The sequence below is a fragment of the Felis catus genome, chromosome D2, assembly GCF_018350175.1.
Source record: "Felis catus isolate Fca126 chromosome D2, F.catus_Fca126_mat1.0, whole genome shotgun sequence".
In the NCBI taxonomy this organism is placed as follows: Eukaryota; Metazoa; Chordata; class Mammalia; order Carnivora; family Felidae; genus Felis; species Felis catus.
Genome location: NC_058378.1, coordinates 44498097 through 44515725, shown reverse-complemented (window position 1 = coordinate 44515725; position 17629 = coordinate 44498097). Strand labels below are relative to the sequence as shown.

At 47.5% G+C, this 17629-nt stretch overlaps 1 protein-coding gene and 1 long non-coding RNA gene across 5 annotated transcripts in view; both read left to right on the top strand.

Moving 5' to 3' along the window:
* The window catches only part of GRID1 (glutamate ionotropic receptor delta type subunit 1), a 698930-nt gene that overhangs the window by 89015 nt on the left and 592286 nt on the right, over positions 1 to 17629 (top strand). The gene's annotated exons all lie outside the window — the stretch shown is intronic.
* On the top strand, positions 11915 to 14994 carry LOC123380823. Its single transcript, XR_006587068.1, has 2 exons — positions 11915 to 12126; positions 14816 to 14994. It is a non-coding gene; the product is annotated as an uncharacterized LOC123380823 (long non-coding RNA).

The window sequence follows — 17629 nt, the reverse complement described above, 5'->3', positions numbered from 1 at the left end:
TTCTTTATGTGTTTGGTAGAATTTACCAGTGAACCTATCTGGGCTTGGTGATTTCTATTTTGGAAGGTTATTAATTATTGACTCAGTTTCCTTAATAGATAATAGGTCTAGTCAGATCATCTATCTTTCTTCCTGTGTGGGATTTGTCTTTTAAACAATTGGTCCTTTTCATCAGGGTTATAAAATTTGTGGGCATAGAGTTGTTCATTGTGTTCCTTTACTATCCTTTTAATTTCCATGGGGTCTATAGTGATATTCACTCTTTAATTTTTGGTATTAGTAATTTGTGTCTTGTCTCTTTTTTTCTAAATTAGCCTAGCTAGAGACTTTATAGATTTTATTTTATTTCTTATTTTCAAAGAACCATTTTGGTTTTGTTGATTTTTTTTCTATTGATTTCCTGTTTTAAATTTCATTGATTTCAGCTCTAATCTTATCAATTATGTTTTTCTGCTTGGTTTAGATTTAATTTGCCCTTCTAGTTTCCTAAGGTGAGGCTAAGATTATTGATTTTAGGTGTTTCTTCTTTTTTAATTTATGCATTCAATGCTATAAATTTCCCTCTAAGCACTGTTTTCCCTGCATCTAACAAATTTTGATAAATTGTGCTTTCATTTTTATTTAGTTCAAAATATTTTAAATATTCTTGGACTCATGTGTTATTTAGATGGGTGTTGTTTAATTTATAGGTACTTGGGATTTTCCAGCTATCTTTTATTGGTTTCTAGTTTAATTCCATTATGGTCTCAGTAAAGACATTGTGTGATTTCTTTCCTTTTAAATGAGTTGAAGTGTGTTCTGTGGCTGAAAATGTGGTCTATCTTGAACATTCTATGTGAGCTTGAGAAAAATGTGTATTCTGCTGTTGTTGGATGAAGTAGTCTATAGATGTCAATTAAATCCAGTTGATTGATGGTGTTGTTGAGTCCAACTATATCCTTATTGATTTTCTGCCTGCTGGATCTGTCCATGTCTGAGTGAGGGGTGTTGAAGTCTCCAACTATGATAGCGGATTCATCTATCTCTCCATACAGTTCTATCAGTTTTTGTTCACATAGTTTGATGCTGTATCATTAGGTACATACACATTAAAAACTGTTATGTGTTCTTGGAGAATTGACCCCTGTATTATTATTTAGTACCTTTTTTATCCCTGATATTTTTCTTTAGTTTCATGTCTGCTCTGTCTGAAATTAATAGTTACTTCTGCTTTCTCTGATTAGTATTAGTATGATATATTTTTCTCTAACCATTTTCTTTTAATCTATACATGTCTTTATATTTAAAGTGGATTTCTTATAGACAGCATACAGTTGGGTCATGTTTTTTGATCCATTCTGACAATCTCTATTAATTGGTGCATTTAGACCATTGAGATTCAAAGTTATTATTATTATTATTATTATTATTATTATTATTATTATTTTTCACAGTATATCTCTCCATTTATTTAGGTCTTTTACTTTTTCAGCAGTATTTAATGACAACAGTCCTCAGTAACAGAGTGGTTTTCTTAATTCTGTATTCCGTAACCAAGAGTCAGTCCATTCAATTAAAATATTCCTCTAAATCCTTAGCTTGAAATTTATTTTATTTTTTTATTATTTTTTATTTTATTTTTTATTTTTAAAAATTTACATCTAAATTAGTTAGTATGTAGTGCAACAATGATTTCAGGAGTAGATTCCTTAGTGCCCCTTACCCAGTTAGCCCATCCCCCCTCCCACAACCCCTCCAGTAACTCTCAGTTTGTTCTCCATATTTATGAGTCTCTTCTGTTTTGTCCCCCTCCCTGGTTTTATATTATTTTTGTTTCCCTTCCCTATGTTCATCTGTTTTGTCTCTTAAAGTCCTCATATAAGTGAAGTCATATGATTTTTGTCTTTCTCTGACTAATTTCACTTAGCATAATACCCTCCAGTTCCATCCATGTAGTTACAAATAGCAAGATTTCATTCTTTTTGATTGCTGAGTAATACTCCATTGTGTATATATACCACTTCTTTATCCATTCATCCATCGATGGACATTTGAGCTCTTTCCATACTTTGGCTATTGTTGATAGTGCTGCTATGAACATGGGGGTGCATGTGTCCCTTCGAAACAGCACACCTGTATCCCTTGGATAAATGCCTAGTAGTGCAATTGCTGGGTTGTAGGGTAGTTTTATTTTTAGTTTTTTGAGGAACCTCCATACTGTTTTCCAGAGTGGCTGCACCAGTTTGCATTCCCATCAAAGTGATTATTGAGGGGTGCCTGGGTGGCTCAGTGGCTCTGGCTTCAGCTCATAATCTCATGGTTCATGAGCAAAATTAAAAAAAAGTTGGAATAATGTCTATCAAATTTGTTACTGTTTTCCGTTTGTTGCCCTTGTTCTTTGTTCCTGTTCTATCTTTTGCCTTTTGTGGTTTTAATTGAACATTTATTTACATTGCCTTCTATTGTGTCAATCACACTTAAGTTTTGAAAATTTGTATTACTTATAAATAGAGTCCAATACATTCCTGGGAGAATATTTATATTTACATTTTAACGTTTATTTTTGAGAGACAGAGAGAGACAGAGCATGATCAGGGGAGAGGCAGAGAGAGAGGGAGACAGAATCTGAAGCAGACTTCAGGCTCCAAGCTGTCAGCGCAGAGCCCCATGTGGGGCTCGAACTCACAGACCATGAATTTCATGACCTGAGCTGAAGTTGGACACTTAACCGACTGAGCCACCGAGGTGCCCCTATATTTACATTTATATTTATAATTTTATTTTATTTTTTCAAAAACAAAACCAAAGCAGAATACATTATTATGATAATTAGGTACTTTAATGAACATCTTGCTTCTTTGGTGTCTCTAATTACTTAATATTTATTTTTATTTATTTATTTTTAAAAAATTTTTAATGTTTATTTTTGAGAGAGACAGACAGAGTGTGAGCAGGGAGGGGCAGAGAGAGAGGGAGAAACAGAATCCCAAATAGGCTCCAGGCTCTGAGCTGTCAGCACAGAGCCCGAAGTGGGGCTCGAACCCACGAACCGTGAGATGACCTGGGCCGAAGTCGGACGCTTAACTGACTGAGCCACCCAGGTGCCCCCTCTAATTACTTAATATTTAAATGAAGACTTGTGCCTTCCTCTTGGTTTTCAGCTAGAGCTGAGAAATTAGATTCTCCCCCTTTCCCAAATTTTAATATTTTTTAAATTATTGAAGGCTGAGTAGTCTATTATTTAGTGATTTTTTTAAAGCAATGTTTATTTCTATTTATTTATTTTAAAAAATGTTTGTTTGTTTGTTTATTTAGAGAGTGTCCACACGCAGGGCAGGGGTAGAAAGAGAGGGAGGGATAGAATCCCAAGCAGTCCCACACTGTTAATGCAGAGCCCAATGCTGGCCCCATCCCACAAACTGCAAGATCACAACCTGAGCTGAAATCAAGAGCCAGACCCTCAACCGACTGAGCCACTCAGGTGCCCCATCCAAACTATTTTTTTAAATTTATTTTTAACTTTATTTTTACTTTTTTGAGAGAGTGGTGGAGGGAGCAGCAGACAGAGAGAGAGAATCTTAAGCAGGTTCCATGCCCAGCACGGAGCCCGAGAAGGGGCTTGATCTCATGATAATGAGATCATGACCTGAGTGGAAATCAAGAGTTGGATGGTTAACTGAGCCGCCCAGATGCCCTTCAAACTATTTTTTTTTTAAATTTTAATGTTTATTTATTTTTGAGAGAGAGAGAGAGACAGAGCATGAGCAGGGGAGCGGCAGGCAGAGAGAGGGGACACAGAATCGGAAGCAGGCTCCCGGCTCTGAGCGGTCAGCCCAGAGCCCGACATGGAGCTTGAACTCTCAAACTGCGAGATCATGACCTGAGCAGAAGTCGGATACTTAACTGATGGAACCACCCAGGCGCCCTCAAACTTTTTTTGAAAAGACTTTATGTTGTGCTTTATGGGGCGCCTGGGTGATTCCGTCAGTTAAGTGTCTGATTTCGGTTCAGGTCGTGAACCAATGTGGGTTCAAGCCCCGCATTGGGCTCTGTGCTGACAGCTCAGAGCCTGGAGCCTGGTTCAGATTCTGTGTCTCCGTCTCTCTCTGTCCCTCCCTTGCTCACTCTCTGTCTCTCTCAAATATAAATAAGCATAAAAAAAAAAACCCAGAAAAGACTTTATACTGATGTCTCTGTTCCTTTAGCTTGTGCTCAGCTAATGGTTTGAGAGAGATTTCCTTGAACGCCAGGAGTTAAAAACAAAACAAATCAAAGAAAAATAACAACAGCAACAACAAAACAAACACAAGTAAAAATGAAAAACAAACAAACCCCAAACCCCAAACATTTCTCCCAGTTTTTGCAGATTGCCTCTCTGCTAGAGAACTCCTTGAGCACTTAGCCAGGCTTGCTCCGAGTCTGTGGATCAGCCTGAGGTGAAATCTTAGTGTCTTCTCAGGTCTCTTGTGGGCATGTATCTTTCCTTGGGTATGGTGTGGCTTTCCAAATTCCCTCCTATCAATGGGTACTTTTGAATGTCTTAATTTCCCAAAGAATCTCTTTCAGCTTTTCCTCCTGAGTCTCAAGTAGTTTCCCAACTGTATCTTTTGCCCCAGGTGTCTGTGTGTGGGTTATTAGTTCATCTTGCAGTGTTCCAACCAATGCCTGTGAGTTTTGGTTTACATTCTGAGTTGCAAAATATAGATGAGTGCCTTGTGTCAGTCCTTCGGGTAGCTCCCAGACATCTTATAATAGACATGCAGAATAATTTGTGAACATGCTCTGTTCTGCTTTCTGTGGAATCGGGGATTAAGGTTTTTAACTGGGAACATGGGCTGTGAGCACTTCAAGACTGCTGTCATGCTGGAGATTGAGTGGAACAAAGGCGAGTAGAAATGTCACAATGCTTTCCTGTTGTTTTCACGTTCCTTTTTTTTTTTTTTTTTTTTTTGATGAACTATTCTCTTTGTTGCTATAAACCTTTGACTGTTTTCCAGAGTTCTGACAAAGTTGGTTTTAGCCATTTCTTTCTTTCTTTTTTTTTTTTTTTTAATATTTTACTGTTAAATAACCTCTACAACCAGTGTGGGGCTCAAACTTACAACCCTGAGATCAAGAGTTGCACGTTCTACTGACTGAGACAGTCAGGGGCCTCAGTTCTGGCCATTTCTGTGTGTGTGTGTGTGTGTGTGTGTGTGTGTGTGTGTGTGTGTGTGTGTGTGTATGTGTTTTCATGTTTCTTCATGGATATAAGAACTTAGAGTTGCTTACTCTGCTATTTGCTCTGCCTTTATTTTTTGAAAGATATTTTTGTTGGATATAAAAATCTAGGTTGAGGGGCGCCTGGGTGACTCAGTTGGTTGAGCCACTGACTCTTGATTTTGGCTCAGGTCGTGGTCTCATGGTCATGGGATTGAGCCCCACATTGGGCTCCATGCTGGTGTGGAGCCTGCTTGGGATTCTCTTTCTTCTCTTCCACTGCCCCTTCCCCACTTGCTTGTGCCCCTGCATGCGTGCACACACACATGCTTTCTCAAAAAAAACTCTAGGTTTATAGTTTTCCTCTTTCAGCACCTTAAACATGTTGCTCCATTGTCTTCTCCTTTGCACTGTTTCTGATAATAAATTTGCTGTCATCTTTATCCTTGCTGTTTGTAATAAGTTTTCTTGTTTTTCTGGCTGCTTTTATGATTTCTCTGTATCCCAATTTTGAGCGTTTGATTATGATATGCCTTGATGTGGTTTTCTTCTTCATGTTTTTTTGTGCTTGAGATTTCTTAAGATTCTTACATCTGTGGGTGTATAGTTTTAATAAAACTTGGAAATTTTTCATGAATTATTTCTATAAATATATTTTCTTTTCCCTCTCCCCGTCCTCTTCTATGGGACTTGAATCACACATATGTTAGACCATTTGAAGTTGCCCCACAGCTCATTAATCTGCTTTTCTTTTCACTCCTTTCCCTTCCTTCCTTCCTTCCTTCCTTCCTTCCTTCCTTCCTTCCTTCCTTCCTTCCTCTTTCTGTTTTTCTTTTCTTCTCTCCCTCCTTCACTTTCTTTTTCCTCTTTTCTGTATTTCATTTTGGATACTTTCTTTTGTCATCTTTTTAAGTTCTTTTTTCCTGCTATATCTCATTTGGCACTAATCCAATTCAGTTTATTTTTTAATCTCATACATTTTAGTTTTTATCTCTAGAAGTCTAATTTGCATCTTGTTTTCAATCTTTCATGCCTCTGTTTAACTTTTGAACATATGGCATGTAGTAATAATGACTGTTTTAATACCGTGGTTTGCTAATTCTGACATCTTTGCCAGCTCTGGTTTGGTCTGGATTGATTGATTTTCTCTTCATATGGGTAGTGTAGTTGACCTCGAACAACATGGGTTTGTACTGTGTGGATCCACTTACTTATAGATTTTTTAAAATAAATATCAAATAGTTCTGTCCATGTATTTTCTGTTCCTTATGATTTTTAATAACATTTTCTCTAGCTTGCTTTATTGTAAGAATACAGCATGTAATGCATATTGTGTACAAAATACGGTAAATCAATTACTTATGTTATTGGTGAGGCTTCCAGTTGACAGTAAGCTATTAGTAGTTAAGTTTTGGGGGAACCAAGAGTTATACATGAATTTTTGCATAGGTGATTGGCACCGCTAACTCCCATGTTGTTCAAAGGTCAACTGTGTTTTCCTACTTCTGTACATACCTCGTGAGTTTTGATGTGGTTACAAATATTGTGATGGATATTTTTGTATTCCTAGAAATATTCCCGAGCTTTGTTCTGGGATGCAGTTAAATTACTTAGAAACAGTTTGATCCTTTTGAGTCTTGTTTTTACCATTTGTTGGGCAGGACCACAGCTATTAGTGCTGAGGCAGGAGCTTTCTATGCACTCTACCCAATGTGAATCATGGGATTCTTATTGGAAATAGCATTGTTCATGGCCCTGTGTGAAGTACTAGTCCCTCAAATCTTTTTGGTGATTCTTTTTCTGACCTTGGAAAAGATCAGCTCTGCTGAATATTTCAGTGGGGTCTTTTGGAAAATCCCCAGAATTCTCTCCCTGTGTACATCTCTCTTTGGTACTCCGTCTTGTGCCTCTGGCTGCCTCAGTCTCCCTGGATACTCAGATTCAAATCATCAACTCACGGCATCTCCTGGACTCTGCCTGTGCCCTCCCCCTCCTGTGTTGTTCTGGAAACTTAAGGTAGTAAGCTGAGGCCATTGTAGGGCTCACCTTGTTTTTTTTAGTCTCTCAAGAATCACTGTCCTTTGTTGCCTCATCGACAGTATCTTGAAAACCATTGTTTCATATATTTTACCCATTTTGGGGGGTTGTTTCAAGAAGGAGGGTAAATCTGGTCCCTGTTAATCCACCTTGGTTAGAAGCAGAAGTCCGAGTTTTTTTTCTTTAATATTGATAATATGAGTTTATTTAATGAAGGAGGGAATGGAGAGGGTGAAGATGTGAGGGGTGGTGGAGAGGAGGTAGGTGTTGGAATGAGAGGAAAAGGAAAAATTTGGTTTTTTAATCTGCTCTCGATCGATACTCTCTGCCAGGCTCCTGTGGGTATTGGGTAGAATAATTCATGGCCCCTGCCTTCAAGGAGCCCATGATCTAAAGGGCTAAAGGGGTGGGAGAAATGGTTTATAGTTGTTTTAATCAAGAGGTACAGTGGCTGAGACAAAGCAGATGTTTCGTGTTTCCAAACTATGAAGAATTAGATTCATTTAAAACATTTTACACTGAACGCAATTATAAATGCTGTTCCAGGAAAGCCTACAAATCAGGATAGATTCGTTCAGCCATTAAGGGAGGAGGATGGTTAATTGTGTGAGGTGGTTGTAGGAAGGAGCTTGAGACCCACATGTGAGCCTCCTTGGCCCTTCCCCTGCAGGAAGCCTTGGTGCCCTCGTGCGCAGTAAAACGGGATAATGGCAGGCATCATGCAGGATTTTCGCGGGGTGAACACGTCAAGCACCCCTCAGCATGCCTAACAGCTAGGCAGCTAGCTAGGAGGTGATCAGCAAATGTGGTTTCTGTGTCTGCATACGAGTCCTTGGTTTGTGTCTTTGCACAGTGTGATGCTCTGATGGGCATTTCTCATGAGTCCCAAGTCCCTGTGCCTGCCAGAGTTGGAGCCTCCACAGGCAGGAGCTATGGTGGCTTTGGTTTCTGCACTGCATTCTGAGAGATGCCATTTCTGGCTCCTGTGGGGCCCCTTGTTCATTAGGAATCATTCTCTCTTGGGGCTCCTGGGTGGCTCAGTCAGTTAAGCATCCGACTTTGGCTCAGGTCGTGGTCTCACGGCTCGTGGGTTCAAGTCCTGCAGTGGGGCTCTGTGCTGACAGCTCAGATCCCACTTTGGATCCTCTGTCTCCCTCTCTCTCGGCCCCTACCCCACTCATGCTCTCTCTCTCTCTTAAAAAAATTGAATAAACATTAAAAGAAAAAATTTTAAAGGAATCACTCCCTCTTGTTCCACTTAATTAGACAAGTCTGAAAGCTTAGGACAGCAGGAAGCAACAGGATGTGTTCCTATCTTCACAACATTGCTGCCAACCTGCCTCTAAAGTGTTTTTTGTTCAGGAATTGAGCCTGAGAAAAGGGCCAGCTGTGGTCAGGGAGGAGGAGAGGAAGGACTAAGGACCAGAGCAGGCATGGGGAGGAGGACGGGAGGACTACTAATGAACAAAGGGTCCGTGCAGGCCAGGGCTCAGGTGCCCCAGAGGAGGCAGAGATGGGGTCTTTCAGAATACCACCATTTGTCTGTGTGCATGGGTGTGGGGGTGGGGGATATAACTTGGAGCACTGGCTTGATGATCTCAGCGAGTTGAGCACAGCAGGAGCCTGGGCCTCTCTATGCCAGGTGTAGGTGACAGGTGGCATCATCTCAGATACAGTCTGTCCTAAGTTGGCTGGATGGAGTTACCCTGCTCCCCACCCCTCAGCATCTTGGAGCTAATGGGAGGGACTGGCAAGTATGGGCAATGGAAGATTGCCCAATGTGCTAGGCACTTTATGTGCAGTGTTTGTACTCCTCACATCTTAAGAATGCCCTGGGGGGTAGGTATTGATTGTATGATAAGAAAGCTGAGGTTCACAGAGGTGAAGAGACTTGCTTAAAGTCATGGATATGTCCTAGCTTGGATTTGAACTCAGATCTGCCTGCCTCCAAACCTCAATCTTTCTAACATGCCCCATCGGTTCTCTTCCTTTTTTAGAAATTTGTCATGGGGTCATCATAGTGCACTAGGCCTGCTTAGAAAGGCAGCCAGGGGCGTGTTAGTGGCATCCTGCAAAGTCCTGACACCTACGTTGTCCTGGGCAGGTGCAGGAGGCACATGCTTTCTCATTCCTTGCATTGCCCGGCCTGGCTAGCCTATGTGGCAGTGACAGCAGCCTCCAATCTCGGTGACTTATTTCTCACACACGCTACATGTCCATCATGGGCTGGTGTGGGGGCACTGCTGGCCCATTGCCATCTTCCTCCCTTCAGGAGCCAGGCTGAGAAGCAACCACCATCCAAAGTGCCTTTCACGATACCGGCAGAGAAGCAAGAATCAGCTCCGAGACTCAAAACTTCTGCTTGGAATGAATGCATCTGTCACAACTGCTTACGTTTCACTGGCCGGAGTAGGTCAGTCACCGGGCTTGACTGAGTGGTATACGGGAGTATGTCGGACAGTAACAGTCTACAGTGGATGCTCTGTGCCGTCCCCTCAGCACTGGCTTTCAGAGCTCCTGTGGGTGTTCCCTCACTCCATGCTGGAGCTGGGACTGCTCGGTGGAGAGGGGCCCTGCTCTCTGCCTCCAGGAGCTCACCATCTAGTGGAGGGACGCCCCAGCCCTAAGAAAGGGATGCCTCTGGGAGAGCGCAGGACTGTGGGGTACACAAGAACAGTGAGACATTTTGCTTACGGAGAATAACTGGGGGTGGGGAAGCGATGTCTGAGCCCTTGGTTCAACCATGAGAAATCCCCAGCAAGGGAGAAGAAAGCAAGGGGCTTTGCAGCCTGAGGGACAGGTGTGCAAAGGCGTGGAGCCAAGGGCAGGGTGCTGGGTGAGGGCCAGTGGGCTGCTCGTGTAGAGCCCTGGAGGCCTGTGGGATTATGGTGGAGAGGAAGAGTCCGGAGGGGTAGGAGGGTCGGGAGTGAGGCTTTCTTGGCTTGCCGTGGCTCCCTGCTGAGCCCTGGTTGTGGGGTGCTGGCCCGTGGATATGGAGGGCACTGGGAACGCTTGGTTTGGAAACCCGGCTAGGGCCCCTCCCTGCGTGCATCAGCTCAGCCTGGGTTGCTCCTGGCTGCAGCAGGGGTCTAGACCCCTCTCTGCTGCTGGCAGCCCCTGCTGTTCACCCTGGGTGGGGGTGGGGGGAGATGAATCAGCTTCATTCTTCAAGAACAAAAGCTCCTAGGTTGCCAGGGAGATGCCAGGGGCTGCCGCCTGCACTTCCTGGAGTTGTGGTTTGGTGTCAGGAAGAAATGAGTACTCAGAGTGCCTGGAGCGGAGTTCTGTCCTGAGCAGGGCAGTGCTGTGTTGAGCCGCCTCTCGATGGCATCCCTGTTGAATGGGGCTCTCTGTGGGTCAGAGCTGGGCAGAGGCTCTGGACTAGGAGAGACTTGTGTTGGAATGCGGCTCTGCCAGTTGACGGCCGGCCGTGTGAGTTTAGGGCCCCAGTCTGCGCTCTGTTTCCTCAAATTGGGGTAATACCCAGCCTGCAGGGTGGCTGAGGTATTTCGTGAGAGCATAGGTGGAAAGCCCTCCGTCTGTTCGTTTATTCAGTAAATGCTTATTGCTGTCTGATGTGTGCCAAGCACTGTCCCAGGGCTGGGATCCATGTAGTGACGTGAGGCTGACGTGGCCCCATGATGAATAGACAGCCCGGCTGGAGCTGTGCTATTACACACAGGAGCACTCACTGAATGGTAGTTAGTATTGTTCTTGAGGTCAGGGGCTCTGCGGATGGGGGTGGGTTGCTAGGGGAGGAGTTCCTCTAAGAGTTTGAGTATTTTGGGAAGTGGAGGGATAGAGGGAGGTCCAGTCCCTGATGCCATTGCCCTGCTGGAAAGGGCCTGGGGGTCATTGGAAGACGCTTCCGTGAACATAAGCTTCCTTATGGCTGTGGGTCCCAGGGTTCAGGGGAGCCTGAGAGGGTTTTTTGAGCCAGGGAAAGTGGCTGCATTTGGCTTTGGGGCCCACTAGGGAGTCACAGTCCAGCGCGGAGTGGGCCTTTCCCTCATCTCTCTTAGCAGGTGCAGAGCTGCTGTGGCACACTGGGTCGGGAGGCCCTGAGCTGAGCTGACAGCCCATCAGAGATTGGGGGTCAGGTGAATGGGGCAGACAGCTTTCCCCCGGGAAAGGATCTGTCCCATCTGCCCCTGCCACCCCCACACACAGATAGGGGAAGACTTGGGCCAGATGCAGGGGCTCCTCAGATGTGTGGAAATGCCAGGAATCTGTGAAGTGCATTTGGGGGGTCAGATGTGGTGGTTTTGGGGTTGTTGATGACACTTGGAGGTAGTCAGGGGTGCCATGTATGTGAATGCTCTGTGATGGGGCCTGGGGGAGGGAGAAAGATGTACTTGGGGAACTTCCTGATAGAGTCATTGGTGCTGTGCCTTGGGGGTTGATGGCAGGTCCCGGGGTCACAGCTGGGGCCAGAGGTATGTTGCGGAGTCTGATGATGGGGTATTTGGAGAAGATCATTGATAGTGTGGTGATGGGAGGGATCAGTGAGGATGAGGGAGCTCTCAGTGCCTGTCCCAGCTCTGCAGCGTCTGTTTCTGGTCTCAGTGCCCTGGGAGGACAGCTTGGGCTTGAGCGTTTTTGAGGGGTTCCTGGGCAGAGAGGTGTGTCTGTGGGCTGGGTCTTGGGGGCCAGGGAAAGGGGCAGGAGTGAGCAGTGGGCACAGAAGGGGAGGGAGGGTCTGAGCCAGGGCAGCCAGGAGCCAGGGGTGTGGGAGGCTGGGCTGCTGCTCCACGACTTTGCAGATGCTCAGGGGTCATTACTTGCCGTTGTCACCAGGGAAAGTTGCAAAATGAAAATTAACTGTCAGAGAAGATTGATTCATTTGATGTCTAACCAGGAGCAGCCTTTTATTGCTGCAAAATGCTGATTTCCGTTTGCTGCCAATGACAGGTGAGTCTTAGTGGCCCTGAAGGAAGACAGACCCCCAGTTAGAACCCACAGAACATGTGGCCCACAGTGCCCAGGTCTCCTCCATCCTCTGTGGCTGTGGGAGTGAGACTCCATGTCTGATTTCATTCATGAGGCAAGAACAGGTCTGTGGGCAGGCTGGCTGCTGGCAGGGCTGGTGGTGAGACTTGGGGTTCTGGATTCAGACACATCTGGGTTTAAATTCAGACTGGACCACTTAGAGGCTTTGTGCCCTGGGTAAACCTGTGTCCTCATCTGTAAAATGGCAGGGGGGGGGGGTACCTCGCTAAGTCTTAGATTTCAGAGCACTTGGCATAGTGCCTGGCACAGGTTATCAGGGGATGGGGCTGGGTCCTGCTGGTGACAGAAGCTGATAGGATTCAGGACTCTGCTCACTTTCCCAGGAGCAGCTATTGATCAGGGGTGAGCTTGAGGGCGGACGTGAGTCAAAAGAGAGGGAATAGTCAGGTAAGTGAAGTAGGAGACTAGTGAGGACAGTTAAGATGAGACTGTGTCAGGAGCATGTGCCTACTGGGGTCCAGGCAGGCCAGCTGCCCAGGAGTGATGAGCAGCCCCAGTCTCCCTGCAACCACCCCCCCCCCCCCACCTCGGGAGGGGGGGATTTCTTCTTGCCTGGAACACTTTTACTTGCTTAAATGTGGCTAGAAAGAAAAGGGCTGGTCTAGTTCAGCTAGCCCTGGCTGGTCCCAGGCCTCAGGGGATTTTCTGGAGATTAGCGGGCAGCCATCCTCCCCTGGGAGCTTCTGGTTGGCAAAGGGTACAGCTGGCTGCAGGTTGGAGGGGCTTCCTCATCTGTGGGGTCGGGGAAGAGGGGGCAAGTAGTGGCACAGCGAGCGAGTGGGAGGTTCTGTGTTGGGCGTCTGTCTGCCCGCATGCCTGCCTCTTTGTTGCTCGGAAGGAGGCAGGGGCTGGGCCTGCAGCTGCCTGGGCAGAGCGGCTCCTGCGTGGGACACAGCTCCTCTCTCTGGTCCAGACTCACCGCTTCGCTCTCCACTCACCTCAACAGTCTTCGTGGGGCGTCGGGCTGGCCTCTCCTGGGCAAGAAGACTGTGGAAATGACCTTCTCCAGGTGGAGCTGCCAGCCCTCTGGGAGGTGTTCAGGGAATGGGCCTGGCTGGGGACAGCCCCTGGAGGAGGGTAGTGAGCTCCAGCTGGGTGTGAGCTGGGCAGTGCTGCACCCAAGGGGCCTACATCCAAAGCTGTGTGGTGAGGGTGGGGGTGGGGCAACCAGGCCCAGGTGTCACTCAGTGCTGGGCTCCGGTCTGTCAGGCAGGGCACAGGCAGCCATGGGGCTGAGGGTATAGGGTGTTAAGGGGCAGACAAGATGTAGAGAGGAAAGGTAGGTAGTTCCAGCAAGTTTCTAGGCCAAGGAGATGCTGCAGAGAAGCAGAGGATGAAAGGAAATAAATGAAGGACAAACGGGCAGGGGGTTGCCAGGCTCCTGACTGTGGATGTTAAAGTCTGGGGGTTACAGGATTTCACCTGCCATTGGGCTATGCTCCAGCTCTGGTGGGGGGGTGGTGGTGGTGCTGCAGCTGATGGGAGGGGAGGCCCAGCTGGACCTCGTCCTGGGGCATTCTGACCCGGCCTTGGGTACCTGGTGAGATCCTTACTGAAATTGAGGTGAATGGGCAGGAGGTCTAATGCTGCAGAACAAACAAACAAAAAAAACAAACAAAACAACCCAAAACAAAAACTTGACCTTGGTCATAGAAGGCCTGGATTCTGCTTCTAGTTCTGTTGTGGACTTGCTGGGGGCTCTGGACAAGTCCCTTCCCCTCTCTGGCTTTCCATTTGCTCCTCTGTAAAATGCAAGCCATAGAGGGGAAAAAGGATTTCAAACATTTTCAAGAGCAGAACGCTTTGTTCAAATGAAATATTCCATGAACCCTCCTAACCATGACCACTCTTAATTAACCAAGTGAAATGGTGGTGTGTGTGGGGGGGGAGGGGGGAAAGTCAGTGCTCTACTCACTTTTCTTCTTAATTCAGGACACATTTAGGACCTAGTAGTCTAGCTCATCTCTAAAACCCTGCTTACAAATGCTTGTCGTGGATTTTAAACATTATATATATTTTAAACCAACTTTTATTGAACACTTACTATGTGCCAGGCACTGTTCTAAGCACTTAAATATTAGCTCTTATTTCTCACAATAGCCCTAGGAAGTAGGTGGCAAAACTGAGAGGCACAGAAAGGTGGTGACATCTCAAGGTCACACAGCTCCTGAGTGGCACAGCCAGAATTCCAGCCCAAGCTGGGGGTCTAGATTTGAGGTTTCCCCCCACTTCCCTGCTGTCTGTAGGTGACAGCAGAAGGAGGTGGCTTGTCTCCTGGTAGAAGGACCATCCAGCAGGTAACTCAGTTCTGCAGGTGCAGACCGAGACAGTCTCTGGAGAACTGCCCCTTGGGCTCTGGATCTGGCGGAGCTGGGAGAGGCCTATCTTCCGCTGCTGGGACCGCCGAGGCCCCCAAGATGGCAAAGGCGAGTTTATAACAGCAACGTTGCACGCGTTGGCGCGTAGGAAATTGAATGCGGGAGTTGCTCCGCCAGGCACACACTCTAACCACCAAATTTATTTAAGCAGATAAAATGCAGGGGGTGTAATGTCAGATTAATGGATAAATAACCGTTCTGGTTTTTGGCAGGATGGCGGGGAGCGGCAGTGAGAAGCCTCATTATGTGCGGCTCTGCCTCGAAGAACAAGCCTCGCGCTGCAACCCCAGCACCCGGGCCCGCGAACAGAGCATTAAATTGTTGGGAATGGCTCCCCTTCACTCGCAGAACAAAGATGTTTTCTCCAGAATAAATTGACTCCCTCTCAGCGCGCTGAGTCCCTGTTTCCCACAAATGCAGCCTATGCTCCAGGCTCCGCTCGCCGGGGGAGGGGGCCGGTGCGGGCCTGGGAACGCCGCGAGGGGCGCTTCCTGCCCGGGGCGAGGGTACCGGCCTCAGGGGCTCTGGCTCCCGGGCTCTCCGTCGCCAGCCTCTGTGCTTTGGGGGGAAGGAGCCTGCAGTTGTGTGCACAATGCAGGAGTCTCATGAGGCATGCGGTTGCAACTTGGGCGCGTTGAAAGGCAGTGAGCTGCGTTGTGGTTAGGGCTTTGCGTTTTCACGTCCCTGGGTTTGCACGTCAGCTCACCAGCTGTGCGATCTTGGCAAGTTATTTAACTTCTCTGAGCTCTTGTTATCCTTGAAATAGGGCTGACGGCGTTTTGAACCTGGGGTGAGGAGGAATAATGAGATAACGCAGACGGGGAGTGCGGGAACCCTGGACAGCGGAGGCAGCCACAGCCAACCTTTGGGGGCGGAGCTGTGGGCGCAGCTCCGCCAAGGCGCCGCCTCCTGCTTCTGCAAGCTTGGTGTCCTAGCAGAGGGGGAGGGTTGGGGACTCTGGGGTGGTGCGTGCTTCTGGACTTTGACCCCGTGGCACGGACCAGGGGTCTGGGCTGAAAGACCCAAGCTCCTCAAGGTGGCTGGGCCAACAAGGCCTTCCTCCTGGCTCACCAAGGTCAGCCCGGAGCCTGGCAGGCTCCTGGTTGGGTGGGACTAGAATCTCAGGGGAGACTTGGCTTTGGCCTGGGCTAAATTAAAAAAAAAAAAAAAAATTTTTTTTTTTTACATTTATTTATTTTTGAGAGACAGAGCACAAGTAGGGAAGGGGCAGAGAGAGAAGGAGACACAGAATCTGAAGCAGGCTCCAGGCTCTGAGCTGTCAGCCTGGCAGGGCTCGAACTCACGGTGAGATCATGACCTGAGCTAAAGTCGGACGCTTAACTGACTGAGCCACTCAGGCGCCCCTGGCCTGGGCTAAATTTAAGGCAGATTTCGAGCTGCTGCCCTGGCTGCCCTGGGCACAGTAAGAGCATGGCTCAGAGAAGCTGGTCAGGGGAGCGTAACTGCTTTCTGTTCCAGAACAGCCCTTTTCTCCCTTTTCCTTCTCCTCCTTCTAGAAGCCATGTGTGGCAGTTGATAGAGCATGAGTGGAGGCCAGACTCTTTGCTGTCACCTTCTAGCTGTGTTACTCTGGGCAAATTGCTTCCTCTCTGAGCCTCAGTTTCACCACCTGCTTTCACTTTGCAAGACTGATTATGAAGAGGGAAGCTTCTGGAGCAGTGCCAGGCACATAGTAGGCTCTGGGCAGTAATGTTCTGCAACAACGTTTATGAAATGCCTAGGGCTGGTCTCTGGACATGTGATGGTGAGCAGGGCAGCCATGTTGTGGTTTCTGGGAGTTGGACTGGGGAGCAGGGCTGACCTGTGTGCTGGTGGCTGCCTGGATGCACACATGTCCCTGTGAGCCACTTATGTGCACCTGCCCAGAGCCCTCAAGGTTGGGTTGCATGTGGCAGAATCTGGCCTTTGGGGCAGTGGGCTGCCTGCGTCTTGCTCTGCCTTCTTCCTCCTCTGTTGTGCCTTCTCCCTGCTCCTCACCTGCTGCCCCAGAGTTTCTGACTGATCCAGCCCAGAGGTTGGGAAAGGAAAGTCCAGAAAATGTCCTGGGGTTGGGTTTGGTGAGATGAAGCCTGCTGCAGATCCATGGGGCACAGATCCCTAGTCGTCTCCCAGCAGGATCATCAGGCACCCTTTGGGCACTAGGGTCCCAGGTGGGCAGAGCAGATGAGGCCCCTGCCCTCAGGGAGCTTTCAGTCTTCTGAGTGGTGGCAATTACTGACCAGTTTCCCAGTGCCAGGCTTGGTGCTAGTGCTTTTCACATCTAATCCTCGCCACAAAACAGACAGTCTGTGGCCGATATTGAACCCCACTCCTTTCCCATGCTGGCATGCCTTGTCTGACCTGCCTCTTTCCTAGGGTCCCGCAAGCCCTACCAAGATAGAGCTCCGGACTCCAACAGGGTGGGTTGGAATGTGGCTCTGTCCTCCTCTGATGTTGCAAGTCACATAATCCATGTGAGCCCATCTCCTCATCCACAAAATTGGGATAAGACTCATACTGCCTCCCAGGGATATGAGAGGGAAGCCACCATGCACAGAGCTTGGACGGTCCTGGGGCTTGCCGAAGTGGCTGAGTGTTTTGCTCCCCAGGTAGTGTTTTGCTTCCCAGGACTGCAGCCATGTCCCCTGCAGCCCCAGCCCCTACTATTCCTCTGGTTTTGGAACCATGTTTGGGAGGCATGAAGGGGGCTCCCTGGGCAGCACTCCATCTCCCACCCACCTGGTCTTTGTTTAGCTTAGAATTAAAGCCGAGGCAGAAAACACAAAACATTTCCTGCATCGCAAGTGAAGGAACTGTCTGTCTTGTCAGCTCCAGAGCTGCCGGTGAGCTGCTGGTAATTGTGGAGTCTGGCTGTGGGGGCCTCCCCTGGGAGGCTTGCTTTCCATCACTGTCCATGTCTGTTATCATGGTTATCACATTCCCAAGCAGACTCTGGGGAAGCGGGGCTGACCGGTGATTTTCCATTTTCTGGAGGTGCAGCTCCCACCTCCTCTCACTCCCTTATT